This window comes from Sciurus vulgaris (genome assembly GCF_902686455.1).
Source record: "Sciurus vulgaris genome assembly, chromosome: 14".
In the NCBI taxonomy this organism is placed as follows: Eukaryota; Metazoa; Chordata; class Mammalia; order Rodentia; family Sciuridae; genus Sciurus; species Sciurus vulgaris.
In genome coordinates, this window is record NC_136475.1 from 92,315,389 (window position 1) to 92,337,676 (window position 22,288).

The following is a 22,288-nucleotide window of genomic DNA, read 5'->3' on the forward strand; positions in this document are numbered from 1 at the left end:
TTCCTGAGATTAGCTGAGCTCTTTCCACGGAGCCAGCAGAGCCAGGGAGGGAGGATGGGGCCTGCTGGAGATCATCTGCCGTCAGGGCCTCGGGCTCGCAGCTGGTGGGGGCTGCCACCACCCCCGTCCTCTGGGCCACATCCCTGCCCCCAGTCCTGTCTTCCCAAAGGTGGAGGTCCTGTGCCAGTTAAGCCTCCAAGGAGGACACAGGGGCTTGCCCAAGGTAATACTGTGACGAGAAAACCTCAAGGTGGCCTTGCCAGGAATCGCTCTTTTACGAGAGAGCTTTGAAGGTCCAAAGAGAACTTAAAACTCCAGGACGGGCGGGAGCAGGTCCCCTGAGAGCCTTTCTCACCGCTTCCTGAGCCGGACCCGTCCCACCCACTGCCGTCATTGGTGAGGCTACACCAGGGCTTGGCCAGGTCCGAAACCACCCTGACAGCATCCTCTGCCTGCCTGTCGCCTGCTGACCCCACTCCTGAAGGACACCTCTAGCCAACCCATCGAGGAAGCAGGAACCAAAGGCGTGCAGCCAGGCCCTGTGGCACATGCCTGAAATCCCACAGGCTCTGGAGGCTGAGGCAGGAGGATGGCAAGATTCAGGCCAGCCTCAGCCACTTAGCAAGGCCCCGCCTCAAAATAAAAAATCAAATGGGCTCGGGAGGCAGCTCAGTAGCTGGGATGCTTTCATCCCTGGGTTCATTCCCAGCACCAAAGAAAGAAAGAAAGAAAAGAAACAAAGAGAAGCCAAAGGATGCGTCAGCCTGGACACATCCCTGTCCTTCACTCTGCGCAGCTAACCCACTGCACAGGCCTGTGGATCTTTCCTTCTGGTGGCTCAGTGGCCCCTCCTCCCATAGATCACTGTGGAGAGGATTAACACCTTAGAGAAACTGAGTCTTCCGTTTCATGATCATAGCATCACTCTCCATTTATTTAGGTCGCCTTAATGTCCTGCATCCACATCTTACGGTTTTCAGCTACACCTGTTTTGTTAGATGTGTACCTAAGCATTTTCTGGTTTTAGAAGCTACTAGAGTTTTCTTCAATCTTTAGTCATTCTTCGCTACTACACAATGGCGTTCACTTTTTAATTTTTAAATTAATTATTGATTCATAAATATTTGCAAAGACTATATGCAGAAGTTCCACGCACCCTCCAGAGTTTCCCCGGGGACTACACCTTGCAGGACGCACACAGCATGGAACTGGAGATGGCCCAGGTGCTCTAGTTCCGTGTCCTTTGTCACTCCTGTGGACCTATGTGGACACCTGCTCAGTTAAGACAGAAGCAGTACCGGGTGGTGGTGCACACCTGCAATCCCAGCTACGCGGGAAGAACCGGCAGGAGTTCAAGGCCAGCCTGGGCAACTTAGCTAGACCCTGTTTCAAAATAAAATTAAAAAGGGCTGGGGGTGTAGCTCAGCTGGGGAGCACTTGCCTAGCATGTGCAAAGCCCTGGGTTTCTTCCCTGGTACCACACACATACATATGCAAAAATACAGAAAGAAATACAATTGGTTTTCTATTTGTCTCTCTGTCCTACAACCCTGCCAAATTCACTGATCTGTCCCAGTTGGGTTTGTTGTTGTTTAGGAGGACTTGAGACGTGACCCGGATAACCATATCATCTGTGAATAGAAAGAGCTGTATTTCATCCCTTTCTGGTCTGTGTGAATTTCTCTTTTTTGCCTTTGCACTGGCTAGGACTCCCAATGGTGCAGAACAGGAGCAGAGCACACCTCCCTGCCTTGGTCTGACCTGGAGGGAACGGGTCACCGCTAAGCATCATGCTTGCTGTGGGGTTTGCAGGCCCTTTCCAAGCTGCAGACACCCCTTCTCTTCCTCGTTTATTGAGTATTCCTCATGAAGGCTGTTAAATTTGGCAAATGCTTCTTTGGCATCTATAAGATGATCATACAATTTTCTTCTTTGGCTATTGACGTGACAGATTAGGAGTCTGTTTTCAGAGAGACGTGGAGGAAGCACGTGTCCAGCCTTCTCCAGTGTTCACACCACGTAATAGTCTCCCATTGCCCCAGGACAAAATCGAAATCCCCACACACTGGCTGGTTGAGGGCCACCTCTGTCTGGGAGACGTTATTGCTTGAATAATAAAGACACTGAACAGCAGCGCGTGACTCGTCTGCAGTTCCAGGTGGTTCAGGCACCGATGGCACCGGATCCGTGGATTGGCATCTCCACCTTGCCCTCCTGGTTGTAAGATGGCTTTGGCAGCTCTGGGCAACTTTTTATGACATAACATTCAAAACTAGAAGAGAGGGTAGAAACAAATGGATTTTCTTGATATGCTTCTCTGTTTGACCGAAAGAAAGTTCCTTCCTGAACATCCTTACAGGTTTTCTCTAACAGCTCATTGGTCAGGCCAGGTCACCTACCGGCTAATCCCAGCTCCTCTGCTGGACCTGGGCACATGCTGCTGGGCAAATCAGGAGAAGACTGGGTGGGGGCATCCGCCCTTCTGGTCCACCCATGGCTCCCCATGGCCGCTGCTCCCTTACTCCCAGTCTTAGTCTTGGGGTGGGTGCTCTCCTCTTGGTCTGGAGTGCTCCTCTTGCCTGCATCCTGTTATCCAGCTCAAACTCTGCCCCCAGGTCTGACCACTGTGCCTGACCCCAGAGTGAGTCAGGTCCCGTCCCCAGCAGGCCTCCGCCCCTCACTCCCGTGCTGACACCATGGCGGCTGGGACTCGGCGTTCCCAGGGCTGCAATGTCCTCTGAGGCCCCACTCTTCCACCCGCCCCCTTCCTCCCTTCCTCCCACGTCCACTCTCCCCTCCAAACCCACCCAGCCTGCTAGGGCCACCAGAGCTGCTCCCAGCTCTGTGAAGACTGCCTCTCCCCTCCCAGCCTGGCCTCCACTCTTCCTGAGCCCACCCATCAAATGCACCCATATATTAGAGCTAATCCAGTACATGCCTGTCACCCCCAGAGGGAGTTCAGGCCACATCTCGGTTGTCCCTGTAGCTGCCACCATTGTGACAGTACCTCAGAAGTTGCAGGATTAGAAATCAACTGTGGGTTAAAATAGTAATCAAGACCCCCCCCCACCTTGTGAGGGTCTTGGGGGTCCTTGTGCCTCAAACACATCAGCTCCCATCCACAGAGAGTAGTCTCAGGAGCAACATGGTCCCCTATCACCACTGAAGACAGACATTTAACCAAGAAGCCCAATAGACAACTATCCAAAGTCAAGCTCAGGGTAGGACTGAACTTGAACTTGGGTTTCTCCCACTACTCAGGGAGGCAGGATGAGAGTCAGGAAGCAGCTGTGTCCCAGGTGCAATGGCTGAGGGTGCAAAGCACACGAGGAGGACAGTGGGACTGGTCAGAGGACCCGGGCCCGGACACCAGCCACAGGCCTTGAGCAGAAGCCTCTGCTGAAGCTGCACCACGTGGGGTGGCCAGGAGGGGAACGCATCTGGGCAGTAAACCAGAGCCCAAGACCGGGACGGGGACAGAGCTGGCAAAGCCCTGGTTCTCACCCAAAAGGACCTTGGTTGGCTGGGAAACAGACACATACGTCAACTAAAAACAATGGAATGGGACAAAGAGGAGGGCCACTCACTCCAGGGAGGCGGTCACCTTGGCAAGCGGGGGCCCCTTATCTGCAGTTCTGCTTTCCCTGGTCACTACCATCCAAAAACATTAGTATTTGTCTTGACTCTTCCAAGCAAGACTGCGCAGCTTGTATTCCAGTGTGTCATTATTAATTGTCCAGTGTTATTATTAGTTAAGGTTGTTTATCTCTTTCTGTGCCTAATTTATAAACTGAACTTCATCACCGGTCTGTACATGCAGGGAAACAGTTTCTGCAGGTTCAGTGCCATCGTGGTCTTGGGCAATCCTGGGGCCTTGGGTCAGATCCCACAAGGACAACGGGCAAGGGCGCCACCCGCTCTGCACACGGGCTGGTCTCCGCCCTCATCCACAGAGTCCCTGTTGAGCCTTGCCACCAGCTGGGGAGTAGGAAGCATCTTTCGGGTTCCACAATGAGCAAGCAGAGTCCAGGCAGGACAAGACCTTGCCGGGCCCCAGGGATCAGCCGCCTGCCCAGGAGGTGAATTCAGGTCTGCCCAGCTTCCTGCAGCTGTCTCTCCCCAAGGGCCACTCTTGGTGCCCCGTCCTGCAACCTGTCTCCACCCAGAGCCCAGAAGCTGGCCACAGGCATGCCCAGGGGGAGCTGGCAGCTCCTTGCGTGCCTGCCTGGGTCTTGGTGGTAATCCTGGGTGGCTGCCACATCCATCTCTCTTCCTCTGCCTCTCAAGGCCGACTCGGAAGATGAAGAGGGGCGTCAGGTGTGGGGTGATGACTGCGAGTGTCTGCAGTGTCCCTTCCCTTTCTGAAATGACTGTCATCAGCCCTGACGTGGGCGGAGGCTCACAGGATTCATGCTCATTTGTGGAAGCCCCCTGAGTTCCAGCTCCTGCCCAGGATCGGCGTGATGTAAATGTCGGGGGACATCAGCACCAGTGCCTCTTCCCTGCTCGCCAGTATGAACGTTCCTCCCAACCACTCCGACAAAGTTGTGCTCATGCTCGTTTTAAAACCCGGCCCATTTCTTGAGTGGGGATGGTGGCTTTGTGACTGTGGCTGGCTTTGCTTAGGTCTTTCATTGTCCCAGACCTCGGTAGGGCCTGGGAGCTGGGTGACCCAACTCGAGCATGAGGAAGAAAATACCAGAAGCCCCACTGGACCTGTGATTCACATGCCCGCACGGCCCCCTGACACCGCAGGTGCTCAGTGACGCAGCTCGGAGCAGAGTCCTCTGGCCTGAGCAGGGAGGACAGGGCCCCCGCAGGTGTGCTCAGCTGCCAGGTGGAGGAGCACCAGCTCGAGGCGGGGCTGCGCAGAGCCATGGCGGGAGGGAGGTTGACGCACCTGGTCAACCAGGTGCTACTCACCACCAAGCCAGGCTCCTCCCTGGAGCCCAGTGAGACGGAGGCTGGAGAGGGGCTGATGGGAGGGAGGTGCCCCCGCTGGACAGCAGCACTGTGGAGAAGCAGGAGGAGCACTCCAGCCTCCCAGGGCACTGGCTGTGCCTGCCCACAGGGAAGGCCCAGAGCAGAGCGAGATGGGAAGGCTGGCCAAGGAAGAACACGGCCACCCAGACTGCTGACCTCAGCCCTTCTGCAGGGGGCTCTCCAGAGCAGAGTGAGGAGCCCAGGGCAGGTCCCTGTGAGCAGGGTGCCCTCCTGGAGGAGGCCAGACCCCTGAGCCCAGGAGACAGCATCGCAGGGGACCCAGGAGGCAGAGGCTGAGGCCAAATCCACCCCTGCTGGCAGATGAAGGCTTGCAGTGGGCAGTGGGGCGGGTCGTTGGGGTGGAAGCCCAAGAGGAGGGGCTCAGAACGCAGGAAGGCAGGGGTTCAGGTGGGAACGAGCCACCGCTCGGCAATGTCTGCTGGGGGCAGGTAAGACCAACCACAGGCAGACAGAACCTGTCGCCTTCCCAGACTGCTCGGTGGGGTGGGTGGAACTGGGGCTCCCCTCAGATCCTCAGGCAGAAGATGACCCAGGAGACCAACCCCAGGGAGCTGGAGGGGTTTCCCTACTCTCCGGCGGAGACTTGATCTTCCTGAAGTTGTTCCTGTGCCAAAGGGATTAAAACCCTTGGCCACCGTGGGCAAGGCTAGGAGCCAGATGAGGAGACCCCTGTCCTGGGCAGGGTTTCCAGAGCCTGTTCCCCAGACCTGCAGCACAGCGAGTGGCTGTGGGGGCGGCCCTGGGGCTCCTGAGTTGGCAGTACTTCCTCCGTACAGCCTGGGCATCAAAGGTCCTGGCGAGAAGTCCTGCAGGAGAAAGACCTCCAGAGAAAGCTTTGGTCAGCCCCTGATCCCCCACTCTCTTCTTATGATCACTCCACAGAATGGGACAAACACTGACACCAGTGCCCAGGCCCAGAGGGCCTGAGCAGAGCGGCCTTGGCCTGGCCCTCCCTCCCTGCTCTCGTCTGCGCTCTCTCCAGCGGCAGCGCCAGCCTTGGGGAGCTCCGGGTCACTGTAGGCAACACATGGCCCCAAGCCCTGCAGCCTTCCGCGCTCCAGCCCTCCATGTGGTGACGCCACTCTGGCCTTCCCGAGATCCTCGGGGATGCACTTGTCAGGCCCAACCCAGATGGAAGGCAGCTGAGAGTGGCCTGCACTCTTGAGGGTCCTGGGATCTTCAAAGGGCAGGGCCATCCCTAAGCACATCCCTGCCTGCCCCTGTGGTCCGTCAAAGCCAAGTCCCTGCTCCAGCAGTAGCCAGGCCCTGGAAGCGTCCCAGCTCCCCATCAGGCCCAGCAGAGTTTCATTTCTCCCCAGTGTGCGTGGACCTGGCTCCCTGAGTTCCCTCCAGACCCACAGGGAGCCTGGCCGGGGGGACAGGGTGGATCTGGTGCCTGCTTCCTGGTGAGGCTGCCTCCTGCACAGGCATCAGCTCCTGACCTCCCTCATGCCGGGAAGCTCCCTCTCCCCTGCCCCCTTCCAAGCATGAGAATCAAGCGGAAGCTGGCCCCAACTCAGAGACCGCCCGTGGCAGGCAGGGGGAAAAGAATGTCTCTGCCTGTGTGCCAGGCCAACAGCACCCACCCTCTGTCCACCCCTCGAGGGCGCGGCCTATGGGTCACTACCTACCCACTGCCAGCAGCACCTCCCAGGCCGCAAGTCTAAGCCCTACCATCACTGATGTTGATTTACTTTGGCACCATGACCTCTCACAGACACGATCTTATTAATCTTCCATACTGGTATTCGAGGTTTGGAGAGGTCAAGAAACACGTAAAGGTCACACAGCTCATAAATGGCAGAGTCCAGCAATCAGCTTTGATCAAGGCCACACTGCACTGAGAGGCTCGTTGCTCTGTTGATAGCCTACCCAGGGAATGCTGCTGGGCGTGGTGGGGGCTCCAGGCACAGTCTGCACTGGTACTGATCGAAAGCAAGCCATGTTGCCCCTCTTTGCCCTCCAGCACTGCTGCAAAGGAGCTCAGAGGGCAGTGCCAGGGCCCACGGGGCCGACTGCTCCTCTCATGGGCCTGTGTGTGCCAGAGAAACCCAGAGGTTTGTGCACTGTAGGGAAATGTCACAGTTAGAATTACCTTCCCTCCATGGTGGAAGCAGCCCTATGGTCACAGTGGGATTCAGATAGAGGCAAGAGAGAGACCGAGCTACCAAGAATAAGAAGTGCTCGTGGGGATTTGTATCACATCACCATCACCATGATCATCGCCATCACCACCACCACCATCAATCACCATTATCATCACCAGCATCACCAGCATCACTATCAACATCAATCACTATCATCACCACCACCATCACCTCCTGAAGCCTCTCTAAAGGGGAGGGAATGGACACTTCCTCAGTGCCCACTATGTGCCAAGTTCTGCTCAAGTAGCAGAAACAAGTCCCGCCCTCAGGAAGCCCCAGCCTGTCTCGTATGAGTGTCTCACGCCAGACGTTTCATTCAACCCTCACCATAGGACCTTGGTACCTGCGTTCTCTTGACACTCTGAGAAAATGGGCCTACAGGAGCATAAGTCCCTTGCCCCGGGTCACTCGGCCTGGCACATTCTCCACACGTGCTGCCTGCAGGGTGGGGTGGGGCAGGGCCTTGCTGGAGACCCGAGCCAGCCACCCCCCGCCTGAGCAACCCCCGGCCCGAGCAGCCCTCGGGGGTCTGTTTTCAAGTCCCCAGGCTGAGGGGGACCTGCCTGCTGGTGGGCTGTGGGACCATCCAGGTGAGTCACTGCTTGGGCCCTGGAATACTGTAGGTGCAGAGCATGGCCATTGTCCCTTCCTGTCTGTGTAACATTGTCACCTTTGCCTTCCTTCTCCAAAAGGGCTCAGGCTTAATGGCCCCTGAGTCACCAGCCTCCTGCAGGGCAAGCCCTCCACTCCTCTTCCCCTATGACCACTTTCTAACTGACCTTCCAGCCTCCAGAATCAATCACCTGGCCCCCCAGGGGGAGCAGGGCCCTGGCTGCAGAAAGGGGGAGACACTCTGTACCGCCTAAGGGGACCCTTGCCAGCCGCTCCTGTGCTTCTGGCAGCAGTGACTGTCCAGCTGGGGGGCAAGGGCACATCCTGGGTCAGGCAGTGCTTGCCTGTGACCTCGAGACCTTTGGAAGCTTTCCAGACTCCTCCTCCAAGCACTGGGAGAGTTCAGGATGGGCATCCCGGGATCGCCACCAGGGCCAGGTAAGTTGAGGCATGGAAAGCCCCCGGCCCAGCTCTCGGCACGTAGTAGGTGCTCAGCAAACACAGACACTCAGAGGCGCTCTGGCCCAGCACAAAGCCTCCCCAGGGGCCAGAGCGGGACCTTTAGACTTGTGACTTCCCAAACAGGCTCCCAGGTGACACAGAAGGACAAATGCCACATTGTCCCAGCCCCACCCTTCCATCTGAGCCCTCTCCTGGGGGACTGGGTATGACTGGAACACTCCCCCAGCTCCCCAGCCCTGAGTCCCAGCTGCCCCCTGGTGTCCCCTCGAGGGGAGGCCAAGTGTTACAGACGGAATCGCAGCCCAGCCCCCACGGTGACCAGTGGAAGTGTGGTCTTTAAAGAGACCATTGAGGACGATGAGGTCATGGGGCTGGGGCCCCAATCCATAGGCCTGGCGCCCCTATTGCACATGTGAGGACACAGTGAGAAGGTCACCATCAGGGAGCCGCAGAGAGGCCCCTGGAAACAGTCTGCCACCACCCAGCTGAGCTTCCGACCCCAGGACCACGAGAAAACACGTTCCACTGTGCACGCCGCTCAGTCTGGGTGTCCTGTTACAAAGCCTGAGCAGACTAGGACACCAAGGTGGCCCCGGGCCCCGGGAGCTCCACGGGCTTGCCCTGGCCTGGCCCTTGTGCCCCACATGCCATGGACCCAGCTCAGACCCACCCAAGGGTGGGAGAGTGGGGCTGGCGCTGGGATCCGGAGCCAATCCCTGGAAAGCAGGTGCAGGGTGCCCCCCCAGAGACCCCGGAGCATCAGGGCCCGGGGGATGCGTTGGACACAGGCCACCAGGTCCCCACCCTGGAACAGTGAGTCAGTGCAAGGCCAGAGAATTCTCATTTCTAACAAGGTCCAGTCCTTGTCCCTGTTGCCAATCTAATAACCAGAATGTGGTTTTGAGAAAAAGGAAAAAAGAAGTTTTATTGCTTGGCTAGCCAGGCAGAGACCCCAGGGACTCCCGTCCCAGAGGCTGTGATTCTGCCCTTCAGCAGGAGCAGGGGGCTTTTAAAGAGGCCATTCAAAGGCTACATTCTCCAGTTCTCTGTCAGGAGCTGTGAGTCACTTGTTAATTTGGGAGACAGTCACTTCTTAGGTCTTCTGGGGCCACCCCAAGTCTGGACGCTGGGTGTGTGCTCAGGGACAGATATCTCTGCCTGGGAGGGGGAAGAAAGGTAATCCCATTTCCCCTGAGATTAGGGAGGAGAGAGATTAGGAAGAAGGGAGAGAGGAAGAGAAAGAAACATGTCCATTTTAAAGACAAGTCTTGTGGCAGAGCAGCAAGGACTATCTTCAAAGTTTAGCGGTGGTCCACTGTTTCATCAAGTGCTTCTCATACAGCTGGAACCCCAGTTTGAGAACCACTGCACTGGGGGGTCCTCATTGGCCAAATGGTCAGTCAGAGGCAGGGAGCAGCCCCCCTCACCTTCCCCCTCCCTCAGGGCACTGTGCTGGGGACAGCAAGGAGGCATCAGGGGACTGGCAGCTGTCCAGCCCCTTGGTGTGGCTACCTCAGGACAGACCAGGGGTCGAGTTACCAGCCTGTCCACAGCCCGTCCCAAGCCCGTCCCAAGCCCAAGACTGGGCTCCACTGAGAGACACACAGATCTGCATGAGCTGGAGCCCCACCTGCCCTTCTCTCAGGAGCCCCCACGTGAGAGTGGTCCACCTTACGCTTCGAAGAGGCCCTTGCTCCTCTGCCACGGCAAGTTATTTTTAAAACAGCCACGATGCCAGGTGCAGTGGGGCACGCCTGTAATCCAGCACTGCTGGAGGCTGAGGCAGGAGGATCCCAAATTCAAGGCCAGCCTCAGCAACTTAGCGAGGCCTAAGCAACTTAGTGAGACCTGTCTCAAAATAAAAAATAAGAAGGGCTGGGGGTGTGGCTCAGTGGGTAAGCACCCCAAGCACCCCTGGGTTCAATCTCCAGCACCAAAAGAGACAGTTTTCTTTCTCCTCCTTTTTTCCTCCCCCTCTATAATCTCTCCCCTCCCTAATCAGGGGAAACAGGATCACCTTTCTTCCCCCTCCTAGGCAGGTTATCTGTCCCTGAGCACACACCCACCACAGGAACGAAGCAATTCAAACTTGGGGTGGCCCCAAATGACTATCTCCCAAATTAACAAGTGAATTACAAGTTCAGAGATCACGAGGAATGTAGCCTTTGAATCACCTCTGTAAACCCCCTGTTCAGCCAGGCAGCTGCTCGGGAGGCTGAGGAAGGAGGACTGAAAGTTCCAAAGCCAACCTCAGTAATTTAGTGAGGCCCTAAGCAACTTAGCCAGACCCTGTCTCAAAATAAATAAATAAATAAAAAGGGTTGGGGACGCGGCTCAGTGGTTGAGTGCCCTGGGTTCAATCCTGGCACCCAATAAATAAATGAATAAGCTCCCCTGTTCTCCCTGATGAGCAGAATCACAGAGACAGGAGTCCCTGGGTTTCTCATTTGCTAACAAAGCAGCAAAACTTCTTCATCCTCTTTCTCAGAATGGGGTTCTCGTTATTGGATTGGCATCAGGGTCAAGGCAGGGCTTTCTGTAGCACCACCACTGTGACCTGCACCCAGACCTCCGAGCGTCCCCATCTGCCGTCCACTCCTGGGACGAGAGCAGGCCCAGGGTGGCACAGAGCCTTCCTCTGCCACGGTGGCTCCGCTCCCTCTTGTTCCGATGTCTGTGCATGGAGACGTGTATCGTTGCCTCTGCCACCCACCCCAGCACCCGAGACCCTCCCTGAGGCCTGTTGAAACAGGAGAGGCCGGCAGGAAGGTCCGGCAGCCTGCTGGCATGTGGGTTTCCATGACAACCGGACTGCAGTTGTCCGTAATTACAATCAACCTGAGCTGACCACTGCTGGGCCCTTCTGGTGAGAAACAAGGAGGCCACTTACTTGGCAGTGGCAGCCAGGGGTGGCCGGGCCGGGACTCCAGTCAGCCGTCTGGGAAGCTGCAGTGACCCAAACTCACCAAGGAAATGCTCTGCAGGCCTGGGAGGGACCCCCAAGCTGGGCAGGGACCCCGCCACCCAGCACCATGTTTACATCAGACAAATCTCGGTGGAGCCCTGAGCACCAGCTGGGTCACCAGAGTCGTGGCCCTGCCCCTGTGGACAGTGCAGAGCTCGACCCCACTGGGAACCAAGAACCCAAAGATGTGCCTCCCCAACTTCCGGACATTGTGGAGCCAGGGGCTAGCTCAAGGCAAGGAGGGGTCATGGCCAAGACCCAGACGTGCCCTGCTTCAGACGGGCTCGATAAGTACTCATGATGGCCGGGGCTTCCTGAGCACCTACTATGTGCAAGTGTGTTTGATCCTAGGAAAGCTCTTGACTGCTCTCCAACTGCTGTTAGACCCATTCGTCTGAGGCACACAGGAGTTGGGTGCTGGATCCAGACGGCCTGACCTCAGTGTCTGCTCCTGTAGACCAGCAGGTCTCTGCTTCTAACTGTCCTGCACACTGGGGTCCACCCAGGCTGTACAAGGAGAAAGGGAATTTCCTTCCAAAACCGCTTTGAAAACCACTGTGATGGTCCAACCTCCTCACTTCATAGAGAAGGAAACTGAGGTTCCAGGAGGCCATGCGGCTGGTCCAAGATCACACAGCTCTAATCAGTATACCAAAAGGCTAACTCAATGTATTCATTGATTCTAACTTAGCACTTAACAGTGATTCATCATGTGTTTTTAAAAAATTTTGAAGATTTCTGCCAAGTGTAGATTAATTCTTCTCCATTTGACTTTTAACAATAGTTAAGGTATTTGGGGTTCATCTCTGTCCAGTTGCCTGATGCTATAATGAAAGGAAACTGAGTCAAAAACAGAGGATCTGTGCATGGGGAAGGACAGAGTTGAAAGTTCAGTAGGGGCTGGGCTGCTGACCCTTCAGAAGAAAAGACTAAGGGTCAGAGTGGAGGTCTGGAGATTAGGGAAGACAGGAGGATAGAGAGGGAAGGTTGGGGGTTGTGAAAGAAGAAGTTGAAAGACAAAGAAGGAGAAACTCAGGGACAGAAAAAAAACAATATATTTTAAGAATTATATTTTAAGAAGTCCTCATCTTCGATATGTTTAATGGTATTTTCAAGAACATATTCAGTATACTTGAAAACATAATCAGATGAAAGGTTATGCCTGGAATTACTTGAAGATAATGCCCTTTGGGCAGGGAGAAAACGGGCAGGGGCCAAGATGGGACAAACGCTGTTTTATTACAGTGTCTCTGTTTTTTGCATGTTTGAAATTTTCCATTATAAAAGTTTCTAAAATGTATGTAGGCAATAAATTCTAGAATTTTAAATGAAGCTGGTGACTGTAGTCTTCTCTATATCCCCTCCCACCTCTGTCCCCTGAGGCCACACACACACACAGGCCTCATCCTCAGGTCAGCAGCCCAAGTGAGCCTCTGCATACTGATTCTCCTCTGCTTGGAGTGACTCCAAAGCATTTGCTAAAATATTGATGCAAAATTTTAAAAAAATTAATTAGTCAAACAAAACATCACAGAAACCTTCCCATCCATTGCATCCTGTGGGATTTGCTATAAATTTTATAAATAGATCAAAGAAGCCAGTACATATGACGCCTTGGCCGGTGAACAAATCCGCTCTGGGCACCTCACTTCCAGGGGGCCTTGGACTGGCCACAGGCGGGCAAAACCCACATCTCCCGTCTCGAGACCTGAGTCACTTGTTTTCAGGAGCAAAGAGAGGGGCAGGGATTTTTCTCAAGATTTTTCCTCTTGTTTTTGTTTGTTGGTTTTCTGTGACAGGGACGGAACCCAGGGCCTCACACATGGCAGGCAAATGTTCCACCGCTGAGCTTCCCCCAGCCTGCCTCCACCCTCTTCTGACTCAGTTTCCCTATCTGTGCGAGAAATGGAAGGATGAGATGTTCATGGAGCCCCTCCCAGGCCGGGTGTGACACTGCTCAGTGCTGACCTTCCAGGGACAGTGGTGTTACCAGGCCGGGGGACCCTGTGGGCCTATGCAGACAGAAGGGCTGAGGTCCCTGCTCAGCTGCAGGGCCAGGCAGAGGAATGGGTCCTCATGATCCCACCAAGTGGGCCCCCAGGTGGGTGGACACAGATCCCACCCTGTGGGGACCGAGGGCCCCCGGCCGTGCTGACTTGGAATGCTAACAGTAGAGCAGGCCAGGGCAGTCGGAACAAGCTGGCCACCTCCTCCCGGGAAAGTCGGCTGTGCGCATCAGGAGGGAAGGGGCTCACGTGCCAGGTGGTCAGCAGCTTTGGAAGGCCAGGGAGGCTTCGAGGCCTGCAGGCCCGTGACTGGCAGTAAGCCAGCAGGCCTGTGCTGCTCGGGAGACCTGGCTGCCCGGACGCCTCCTTCTTGGCGGTACTAAGCGGATGGTCAGCAGGGGGGGATTCCACGGAGGAGCCTGCCCCTCTGAGCAGGTGGCAAAGAGAGCAGAGGCCCAAGAGAGGAAGCTCTCCACCAGGGAAGAGCGGGCAGCAAGGAGGGGCAGGCCTGCTCGGCTCCCCTGCCTGAGGCTGCCCAGGCACCTGCCTCCTCCTCTGCAGCTCCCAGAGGTCTCAGAGAGGTCAGAAGCCACCTCAGGCCCCTTAGTCCCAACTCGAGGGAACGTGCCAGGCCCTGCCATCCAGGACCCAGACACAGCACAGAGGATGCTGAGCAGCGGGCCTCACGTTCAACAGGAGGCCCCCCCACACACAGAGAAGGCCGTGTCTGGATGTCCCACTACTGCCTCGTGTGAGTGTGCCGGTTATTTCCTTGGCCCTGGGCCACCAGGAGGGAGGACACTGAGCAGGATGTCAGGATGACTTGGGAAGGACAGGCTGAGACTGTTTGTTTCAAATCCCTGTCATGTAACCAGCAGGCCAGGGCAGGTCCCGGGACCTGCCTGCAGCTGAAGCTTTTAGCTGAATTTTGATGGCCGTTGTGACAAGTCTCCGCCATCACACTGGCTTAGAAACTCAAGTGAATGATCCCAAGTTGTGTGGTTTGGAAGCCCAGCAGGGCCTCCGGGGGCCACAGACCCTGAGGTTCCAGGAGGACCCCTCCCCTGGCCTCCGCCTTCTAGGGGCACGAGCTTCGATGGCTCACGGCCCCGAGTCCACGCCTGACCTTCTCACCCTGCACCTCACCAGCTCCGCCTCTGCCTCCCTCCCACCTGCAGGATGCTCATGGCCTGCTTCTGGGATACACGCCTCTAGGGCACAGCATCCGGGATAGGCAGGATCCGCGACCTCAACCGGCCCAGGTAACATACCCACAGGTCTAGGGGTTGGGATGGGGGCCATTTTGGGAAGCTACTATTCTGCCCACACAGTATGTAGGCAAATCTTTTTTTTTTTTTAATTGTCAGTGAATCTTTTTGATTTATTTACATGCGGTGCTGAGGATGGAACCCAGGGCCTCACACATGCCAGGCAAGCGCTCCACCACTGAGCCACGCCCAGCCCGGATGCAAACTCAACACCACCTTCCTCGTTGCCTCTTACAGCTTGGACTATCCATGATTCGGACCCCCTGCTTTAAGAGCCTAATGTTTGTGAAAACCAGTTTTCACACTTGTTATCTCACTGAGATCCCACCTCAACCCAGGAAGGTATTCCTTCCGTAGTTGGAATTGATCCTTCCTGTACTCTCGTCCTCAGAGGCAAGGAGACCGAGGCCACCGTTGGTCACTTTTGTCTCATTGTCCCTTTTCTACTGACTTCTTGTCAAGGATATTTCCAAACTTAATAAAAATAGAACAGTGCAGCGACGTTCCTTCTTCCCACGCCTCTTCCAGCTGACGACTGCCACTGTCCTGGCCTCATCCCACTCGTCCCCACTCCCTCTGCCTTTCTGTTGGTTCTGCTGAAATATTTAAAGCAAACTCAGCAGGAGGACCCACGTTCAGATTCACTAACTGAGAGATGCAACGTATCCAACACCGTGCGGGTGCCAGGAGCCACTGCCAGGAGGCTCCTCCTGCATGGCCAGGGGGAGTTCTCTGTCACCTGCACAGAGCCTGCCCTCAGGGTGGCCAGCCTGGGAGGCCAAAGAGTGCTCCAGCTAGGTGCCCAGCCAGAGCAGCCAGCAGCCCTGCCCTCTGAGCCTTCCAGTGACCCATCTGCCACTTCCGGGAGGGGATGCGGGAAACAATCCCAAGACCCAGTTCTGACCTGCAGGAATTGAAAGCTGTGTTTCTTAAAGTGGAGACTCTGCCTGTGGGAGGCCCCCACAGTCAAGGACGGATCTCAGCTGGGTCCAGCGGTGCGCACCTGTAATCTCAGCTACTCAGGAGGCTCAGGCAGGACGATTGTGTGTTCAAGGGCAGAGTGGACAACTGAGAAAGACCCTGTCTCAAAATAAAATAAAAAAACATTTGGTGCCTGGCATAGCAGTGCACATCTGTAATCCCAGCCACTCCAGAGCCTGAGGCAGGATTGCACATTTGAGACCAGCCTGGGCAGTTTAGCAAGACCCTGTCTCAAGACAAAATTTTAAAGAAGGGCTGGGGATGTAGCTCATTGGTAGAGCACTTGCCTAGTATGTGAGGTCACTCAGGCAGTTTGGCTCCAGTTGTTCCTTGTCCCCACTTCCTCTTTGCACTGGAAAATGGGGACACATGTGGTGGGCTGCTTGATCTTTTCGAATTAAGTGAGCCCTCACCAAAATGCACGGCTGGTGACAGGTAAAGCACCAAGTGCGTAAGCTGCTGACTTTGGTGACCTAGAAGAGCCCTGGCTCGCTGTGGGAACACTGCCCTCACCCGGTGGGGTGGGATGGTTTCTGAGCACCAAAGAAGAAGTGGCGTGAGCGACCCAGAGCCCACCCAGCTTGGGGCACGGCATGGGGCGCAGGTGCCGCCTGTGGTAGTGGGAAAAGACCCAAATCCATTGGTTCCCCAGGGAGGGACAAACGTGGAAATAATTTGCTCAAAGCCAGAAAAGAAGATCAGGAGAAGCACTCTGCAGTCTGTCCACCCTGAACACAATCTCAACTTCCAATCTCACGAAATTAGAAAATATTCTGAGTGAAGCAATAAACCCCTTCATTTCAAAACTTGCAAGATACATCCAAAGCAGCACCTAAAGGAGTATTTCTAGTCTTCAATGTGGAAAGGAGGAAGGATTGGAAAGTAAGATCCATCTCAAAGAAGAGTCAAAAGGAGGATCAAAATAAATACCCTCGCCCCAAAGGCAGGAGGAATAGAAATAAGAATACTAACTATGGAGTAGGAAACAACCAAAAAAATGTAAATTTGGTTTCTTTTTTTGGTACCAGGATTGAACCCAGAGGTGCTTAACCACTGAGCCACATCCCCAGCCTGTTTTATTTTTTTATTTTCAGACAGAGTCTCACTAAGTTGCTGAGGCTGGCTTTGAACTTGGGATCCTCCTGCCTCAGCCCCCTAAGGGCTGTGGTTACAGGTGTGTACCACTGTGCCCAGCTAAATTTGATTTCTTGAAAAGGCTATGTTTCTGGTGAGAATGATCAAGAAAAAAGGTATAACTATTGCCAGGCACCATGGTACACGCCTGTAATCCCAGCAGCTCAGTAAGCTGAGACGGGAGGATCACAAGTTCAAAGCCAACCTCAGCAAATTAGCAAGGCCCTAAGCAACTCAGTGAGACCCTGTCTTTTAAAAATATAAAAAAAGCAGGCTGGGGATATGGCTCAGTTGGTAGAGTACCTGCCTCGCAAACAATCCCCAGCACTGCCAAAAAAAAAAAAAAAAAAAAAAAAAAAAAAATATATATATATATATATATATATATATATATATATAAAGGGCCAGGGCCTATGGATGTGGCTTAGTGGTTAATAGACTCTGGTTTCAATCCCTGTTACCAAAAAAAAAAATGGATAACTATTACTACCATCTCAGTCCAGTCGCAGTGTGGCTTCTGACTGGTGCCTCATCTTGACCAAGTTAATTAACCTCTCTAAGCCCAATTCCTGCATCCTCCAGGTAACATCCGACATGTGACACCTGTATTATCAGCTACTGTGAGACTTGAATGAGATGATGTGTCGAGTGTTGGGCAGGGAGAGGAAGCACCTAAGCTGTGTGGTTATTACCACATGGCATTAGATATAAATGGCTCTCACAATCCCAGAGTTCTGCAAGGGGATGCGGAGGGAGTTCCCAGGTAGGCCTTGAAGGATGCAGAGGATTTAGGAGAAGGAGAGACCACCCAGGCTGAGGGCCCAGTGAGCAGGCTGCAGCAGCCCAGGTCTGACCGTCCCCTCTCTGCAGACAGCAGCCAAAGGGAGCAGGGCAAAGCCAGAAGGGCCACCTCCCAAGGGCTGACATCTGACATGCCTGGGCCTGGCCTGTGCTTTATGCAGCAAGGGTAGACAATGACCGGCTGGGAGTTTCTTTTTAACCATTTAGTTACCAGTTTCTTTCCAAGGTGTTAGAATACCATGGCCACGCCCAGCTTGTCTTCGCTGTCCAGGAATCACCCCCGGGCTCACTGAGAAGTTGCTTTCTGCTGGAAGCACGTGAACAAGCCAAGGTGGCTTCTCCTGCAGGAAGAAGTTCTCTGGGGCTCGGTGTGCTTTCCCAGAGGAGACACACCTTCTGCTTTTTCCCAGGTAAAGAGCCTTGGCCCGAGTTGCAGCTGGGTGTGACAGTTTGTAAACCTCAGCTGAGACGAGGCGTCTCTCCTCTGGAGAAAAAGGGAATCAACGAGATGGTGACCTCTGCCCCACCAAGGGCTCCACCCCCACAGGAGGGAAGGGTCACTCGACAGGACCCTCTCAGAGGGAGGCTGCTCTCTGTAGAAGGCCTCCCTCCTCAAAAGTGGTTCCAGATAGGGAAACTAATCTCCAGAAATGAGGGATGAGCCAGATTCTGTGGCATAGGCGCGTAATCCCAGAAACTTTAGAGGCTAAGGCAGGAGGATCACAAGTTTGAGGCCAGCCTCAGCAACTTAATGAGACCCTCTCTCAAAAAGTAAAAGTAAAAAGGGCTGGAGCTGAGGTTCAATGGCAAAGTGCCCCTAGGTTAAATGCCCAGTACCAAAAAAAGAAAAAAAAAAAAAAAACAATTAGTTTATGAGCCAGCGATTCCACTTCTGGGTGTATACTCAGAAGAATTTTAAACAGGGTCTCAAAGAGATGTCTATATACCCATGTTCATAGCAGCATTATTCACAACGGCTAGAACTTGGATGGAAGCAACCTAAGTATCCTTCAGATGGATGGATAAGCAAAATGTGCTGTACCTGTGCAGGGAAATATCATTCAGCCTTAAAAAGAAAGGAAATTCAGAGACGTGCTGAAACATGGACGGAAGTCGAGGACATTTTGCTAAGTAAGTCAAACGCAAAAAGCACTGCAGGATCCCACTTGTGAAATACCCACATTAGTCTAATTTGGAGAGACGGAAAGTAGCAGGTGGTTGCCAGGGCGGGGGTTGGGGCAGGGAAGTCAGCGTTTCATGGGTCCAGAGTTCCCACTGGGGAGAGGCGCGTGAGCTTGGGAGGGGGACAGTCATGGTGTACAGCACTCTGAACGCGGTTATCACACGGGACTGCACCTGAAAATGGGGACGATGTACTTCAACGCAACTGAAAAATAGGGTGGGAGACTGTCAGACAATGGCGTGGGAAGAGCTGTTCCCAGCCAGCGAGGGATCACACGGGCCAGGTCTGTGGTGGAGGGGACAGTGGCGCTGGGAGTGGAGCCTGGGGCTGGGCCTCCTCTCGCCAGGCAGAGGAATGCGGTTTGCAGCCCCAGGCGCTAGGCTGCTGGGTCCCAGGCAGCAAGGACAGGTTCGGCATCAGCTACCATCGTGTATGTTGGGGATGTGGTTGGGGGAAAGCGGAGACTGAGGAAAAGGGAAAGAAATCAAAAAGAGAGATAAACGAGGAAAGGGAGCGAGAACACGTGGGATGCAGCCTTTGAGTCGCCTCTTTAAAAGCCCCTGTTCCTGCTGATGGGCAGGATCACAGCCTTTGGGACGGGAGTCCTCTGTGTTTCTCCTTTGCTAGCAAAGCAATAAAACTTCTATTTCCTTTTAAAGAAAGAAAGAAGGAAAAAGAGAGAGAGAGAAAGGAAGGGAGGGAGGGAGGGAGGGAGGGGAAGAAGAGAGAGAATGATTGCTGCCGACCCCGCCAGCATGCTTACCACGGAGCCCACGCTGTCCAGGCTCCTTCAACGACTTTCTCCTAACAACCCGCTAGGTGGGGGCTAAAGCTGAGCCCAGAGTTTAAGTCACCTGCCTAAAACTTAGAGCCAGTAGGTAGCAGGTGATCTGAACCCAGGTGCCTGATTTAAACCATGGAGCCTTGGGAGGAGGGATGAAGTGGAATGAGGGGAGGGAGGAGAAGAGAAAGAGGGAGGGGAGGAGGAGGTGGGGAGGGGAGGAGAGGGAGGAGGAGCAGCAGGAGAGGTACCATCTTTCCTTGACAGATATTTCCTGAGAGCCTTTTGCCTGCCAGGCATTGCTCCAGACCCGGGCGGCACAGGCCTGCAGGGTCACCTAGGTGCCCCCCACCCTGGCCCAGTTAGGCCTGACTCCAGTTAAACGCTCTTCTGTTTGTTGCTGTTCTGAAATTCTTAATCCTCTTCTCACAAGGGCCCCACATTTTATTTTGCAAATTAGGTAGCCGATCCTGTGTGCAATGATGAAGCAAACGTACCATGTCCCTCCCTTTGTGGAGATTATTCTAGAAGGAAGAGGGGAAGGGCCAACCAAAGACCAGGAGGCAAGCAGGAAGTGAGCGTTTGTTATGTTACTGGGGGACTGGGAAAAGGGCACAGATTGTCCTTTAAGCTGGAAAGGCAAAACTCAATTCTTTTTACAATTTCATTACTGAAAAAAATCTATTGGCCCCAGGAGCATTCTGCTCACCAAATTGAACTAAAAACAAAAGGGCATCCGCTGTCTCCCCCACGCTGTCACAGAGCCGTCTCCCCGTAAGTCACTAACAAGCAGGAAGGATGTCTCGGCAGGGCTTCTGGGTTCCCCAGAGCCTGGTCGTGTGGACCAAAGGCCACTGCAGTGCTGACCCTCACTCCGTCATCACCTTTGACCCTCTGGGCCCTCGGGGAGACACAAGTACCCCTTACTTAGAGGCTTAGAGGCAGGGGGCTTAACCAACCTGTCTACGGTAACACAGCTAGTTAGCAGTCAGGCAACGCTGGCCCAAACTCGCCTGGCTCACAACCCTGGCTCGTACCCACCTCGGTGCACTCACACTGAACACACGTGAGCCCCGTAGAAGCTGCACCCTCGTCCTAGGACCTTGGCAACTGGGGTGCGGTGGCCGGAATGGTGGTCTCTGGGCCCTCTGCAGCTCTGTGACCCAGCCCTCGGCACCTTCTCCTGAGTCCTCCAGACCCCAGCAGGTCGGGGCCCCCTCCAGGCACCGTGCCCTGCCCTTTGCATCCTGAGCCCAAGGACCAGGCTTCGTTTGTTTGTCCCCAGACCAGCCCCTGGCACGTGGCTGCCACTCAGGAAGTGCTGACCACAGCACCGCAGAGTCCCATCTCCCCAAGTGCATTCTGCCCGCTTTCTCCCCTTTCCTTCTGTCCTCTTCCTTGGGCTCCCCTCCCACCCCCTGGCAGGTGTGACTACTCACCAAGCCCCAGAGGAGGACGCTGCAGGCTCACAGCCTGGGCCTGTGCGGCCACCACGAGGGCGCAGCCTGTGGCTCTGAGGACAGATGGTGGCCCGGTGACCTGACCTGAGTCCCATCTCAACGGAGCGTTCAGCCCCAAGGGGCCCAGCTGTGAGGGACAGGCCCCTCGCACCCCAGGCCACCTGCTTTTAAGGGTGCTGCCTCACGTGTCCTCCTGATTTTGGAACAGCTTCCTCTGGCCTCTGGCTCCTAATCAGGGGCTATTCTGTGGGCCTGTCAAAGAGCTCTGGTGGGGACCCAGGGGCCCCATGGAGTGGCCCTGGCTTTCTCTGCCTTGCCAGTCAACAGCACAGCTCCTTCAGCGGCAGGAAGGCAGGTCGGAGAGGAGGGCGGATCAGGCGGTACAGATGACCCACCTCTCACCAGGACTCACATCGGACCCATTACAGATTGAATGACTGAGGTCACCACAATGGCTGAGCTGATCAGCCGGCAGATGTCCCTTGGCAACCTCTCTGCCCCCACCTTGCTCACCCCGCCCCAGAGAAGACAGCAAGGCAGACCAAACACCCCCTCAGCACCCCAGCACTAGTGACCCCCTCCCGACCCCCCACCCAGCTAGGGGCTGCTTGGTTTCACCGCAAGGCAAGATCAAAGCCAACGAAAGCATTATCCAGAAACCCGGCGGCCCCTGCTCAGGAGGAGGAACGTTCATCTCCATGACAGGCAAGTCAGCTCCCAGATTCTGATGTGTGCCCAGGTCTCCAGGCTCCTGCTGGGAACTTCAGGTTCCAGTCAAGGGGGGGGGGGGGGGAGCAAAAGTTCACTGGGAAAACCAGGAATGGTCATCCTGGAAAGGGGGCAGTGTTGCCCGGGTCCAGGCAAGTGCAGGACTCACTGCTGGGAGCCTGGGCTGTCCAAGTGCTCCTCAAAGCCAGGAAGCCAGCAGAGAAAGGCACCCGCTTCCCTGCAGAGTCTGAGCCTGCGCCTCGGGGCCTCCCTGAGCTGCTGCAGTGACAGCGAGGGCCAGCAGGTCGGGTGCGGGGCTGGGCTGCTCCGTGGTCCTTCTCGCCTGGTACCAGAATCTGAAGTAGGGTCTCTGTAAGCTGGTGACAGCCGTCAGGACACCCAGCTGTCAGGGGCTAGGCTGTCGGGAGCTAGAAGAAACTGACTCACATCTCCCTCCTCTCCCCCAGAGTGGGCCCAAGTTCAAAGCCAGCTGCCAGACATCTGAAGATCCCTGTGAGCTTATACCTCCCAGAGGCCTCAGCCTCCATCTTCTGCCTCTAGCACAGACTCAGCTCCTCTCCCCAGCTCGGAGCGTCCAGGAGAGCAGGGCACCAGGAAAGGGAGCTCGCTCCGCAGCCACTCCAGCAAGCTTTCCAGCAGCCTCTGTCGGGGGCACTGCGGCCCCACCCTGTCAAGCCCCTCCCCAGGTCTTCCCATGGCCCCTGCAGTAAAACTCAGAACCTATCCCATGCAGAACATGTTGCTGTCCCTTCTGA

The 22,288-nt window shown here is 55.1% G+C and overlaps 1 long non-coding RNA gene across 1 annotated transcript in view; it reads right to left on the reverse strand.

The window, feature by feature from the left end:
* Window positions 1-1,884: 1,884 nt before the first annotated feature.
* The window catches only part of LOC306644520, a 33,830-nt gene continuing 13,426 nt past the window's right edge, over window positions 1,885-22,288 (reverse strand). The window contains exon 3 of the long non-coding RNA XR_013759409.1: window positions 1,885-2,272. This is a non-coding gene — a long non-coding RNA (uncharacterized lncRNA). The remainder of the gene's footprint in view (window positions 2,273-22,288) is intronic.